The sequence below is a fragment of the Phasianus colchicus genome, chromosome 4 (assembly GCF_987193195.1).
Source record: "Phasianus colchicus chromosome 4, bPhaCol1.hap1.1, whole genome shotgun sequence".
NCBI lineage: Eukaryota > Metazoa > Chordata > Aves > Galliformes > Phasianidae > Phasianus > Phasianus colchicus.
Genome location: NC_143439.1, coordinates 71,693,988 through 71,696,864, shown reverse-complemented (window position 1 = coordinate 71,696,864; position 2,877 = coordinate 71,693,988). Strand labels below are relative to the sequence as shown.

The window sequence follows — 2,877 nt, the reverse complement described above, 5'->3', positions numbered from 1 at the left end:
TGGAGTTCAGCCAAAATATCATAACTTGAATCCAAATTTCTTTAGAGTTCCAAACTTTGAAGGATCTGTAAAAAGCCAATGTGGTCATCCAGCAGTAACTTTCCTCTCAACTCTAGAATTTCATCCATTGATTCCTACCTTGAGGTCATTGCTTTCTGGCTGAGCAGCTCTGTTTCAGAGATGTGTGATCCAGTCTGGGGAGAGCTGGCTATTTTAAAGCCAAGACCCAGACATGGAAGTTACATCCAACATAACCATTCACCTAGTTTTAGACTGTTCAAATTTATATGTTTTGGGGCTTCCAGAAATCCTGCTTAGGAAATCTTCCCATGGCTGAATGGAAGGTGCCAATTCTCCCTGCATCCAGACCATATGTCTCATCTATTCCACCCTCTATAAATGATTCCCCCTTTTGACTCTCCTTTGCGACTCCTGATGCTCATGTAGACCAGGCTTTCCAGGAACACTGGGACTGTTGATGTTTTGTCCCAGTTTCCTGATAATTGACCATGTAGACTTTTGTCTGCATCATCTGGCAGACATCTCAGGTCCTGGACACTCAGCAGAGACTGAGCAATCTGCTGGCTGCTCTATATGGCTCCAATGGTGAGAGAAGCAATGGGGTTTTACAGGGGCCAGGGTTTGAAGCCCCTCAAAGCCAACAGATTTGATATGCAGAGCCCTTGTTTTCATGTGTTTTTCTTTTTCAATGTTACTGAAGACTGCAATCAGACAACCAGACTGAGATCCAAGCTAAAGGAGAGCTCCTAGCTCAAGAGGAGGTCAGCTTACTCCCATTTGTACAGAATGTTTGGTATTGAGGTACCCAGAGAGGAAATGAATTCAATATGAGTTCAGGTTTTGGTTGACTTTCACAATAGAGAAAGTAGAAACTCTAAGCAGTGTGGGCTAGGATAGGTTTTTTTTTCAATCTAATTCACTATAAACAAAGCAAAATGAAAGGAAAACCTCAAAGCAGTTTTGTGTGGAGATGCCAACACAGGGATCTGTGCTCTGTAGCAGTGCCTCTGAAGAAGAATCATAGAATTGTAAAATGGTTCAGATTGGAAAAGAGCTCTATGATCCCCAAGCCCAAACCCAACCCAACCTACCATTCCCATGACCACGTCCCTCAGTGCCACATCTCCATGGTTCTGGAACACCATGGACGTCTCCATGGACGTCTCCATGGACGGTGACCCCTCCACTCCCTGGGCAGCTGTGACACTACTTGATCTGTCTTTCAAAGAAGAAATGTTTCCTAATATCCAACCTGACCCTTCCCTGAAAGGAGAAGACACCCAAAACAAGGAAAAGCACGCTCCCACACACTATTTGCTAGTGCAAGGACTATAAACTGGGTAGGTCTGTTGTGGTCCCATCCTTGTCTGCTCACATGCTTCAGTTTGAAGCAAACCTTACAACCAGATTCAGTTGTCTGTGCTCTTCCTCACTATTCTTCTATAGGGACAGATGGAGGGAAGGAAACTCCAAGTCCTCATGGAGCCTTTGCACACTGATGGCAATGTCAGTAGAACAAGGGAGGACAATTTCTTGAGGACTGGACCAGAAACTGATGGATGAGGCAAAGCCACAGATCAAATGGAAACGCCACCCCTCAAGCTTTCTGAAATACACCAGACAAGGAAGGGGTGATTTTTCACATGAATTAAACACCATAGGAGCTTGGGAATGCTTTGGAGATATGCTAGGAGGAGACAAGGGCAGAAAAAATACAACTGTATGCACTTACATTAGAGAGAGCCATGAGAGAGCATCAGTTTTCCTATGGCAAAGTCTCTCTTATTGTCTGCATTATTTCTGGATAATGCTAAGGTGTTTCTCAAAGTGCTTCCAGGCATAGATGTTCAGTGCTTCTATCCAGGCCTTAGGAAAGAAAAATCTCCCTGTTGCAAATTTATCTGGAATTACAGGAAATCCCCTGGCTCTGCAAAAGCCGGCATTTCTCCCATTAGACAGGAGATTCTGTAAGAAGTATCTCAGCCACCACATCTGCATTAAAGCACAAACTCTTCCGTGCTAGGAAAGGCTTCTTGCTTGAAAGGAAAGGAGGAACCTCCCGATTGACGTCAAATTTCAAATTGCTCTGTTTTGATATTTTGGATTTAACTAATGCAATATTTTAAATGGCCACATGGCGCGACTTTTCTTTTTTAATTAAAAATAATTTGGATGGAAGAGTCAACATTCATCAATATGACAAATGAAAATGAGAGCTTTTAAGCTTTCTTTAAAAAGGTTCAAACATGGAGTATTTCAATAAAGTCCACAATCCTCTTCCCCATCTCTAGATTTCTGGGTGTCAGCGCTTGGAATATTTCAGCTTTTTATCACAGTTTATGATGGGAAGCTTGCTGAGATTTTAAAATAAAATTCACAGAATGGGGAAACCATTTCACACCCAACTGTAACACCCTGCAGACAGACTGTGTTCAGTTAAAGATGCTAATGTTGTGAAAAACAGATTTCTTCACCGCCTTTGACTTTTGCAAAGCAGACAGCAGTGTGGGATTTGGAGGGATCTGGAGTCAGGCTGCTCTTCTACATCATCAACAGAATTGTTTACTGAGTTGGCTTTACATGAATACCTTGTTCACATCTGCTAATAGCCCAAAGGTAATGGGCTTACATAAGCCAGACTCTGAAGAAAGTGATGTCTCCCAGGTGTCCTTAGGATTTGTAAGGAGGCCAAAAATGAGAGAAGCAGAATCTACGGAGAAAGCGAATGTAACTTTTCTGAAAACTTCCATGGAAATTGTAGCTTTCTTCTGCCACCATTATTGTGCTGTGAATCCACACTTGGATGATGCTCCCTGGTCACTGAGCAGCTCATTGAAAAGGGAGCATTAAAATGCT

General features: G+C 42.7%; 1 long non-coding RNA gene across 1 annotated transcript; it reads left to right on the top strand.

Moving 5' to 3' along the window:
- Positions 1 to 1,136: 1,136 nt before the first annotated feature.
- LOC116225988 (uncharacterized) lies at positions 1,137 to 1,757 on the top strand. The gene is made up of 2 exons (XR_004166185.2): positions 1,137 to 1,361; positions 1,468 to 1,757. It is a non-coding gene; the product is annotated as an uncharacterized LOC116225988 (long non-coding RNA).
- Positions 1,758 to 2,877: the final 1,120 nt, after the last annotated feature.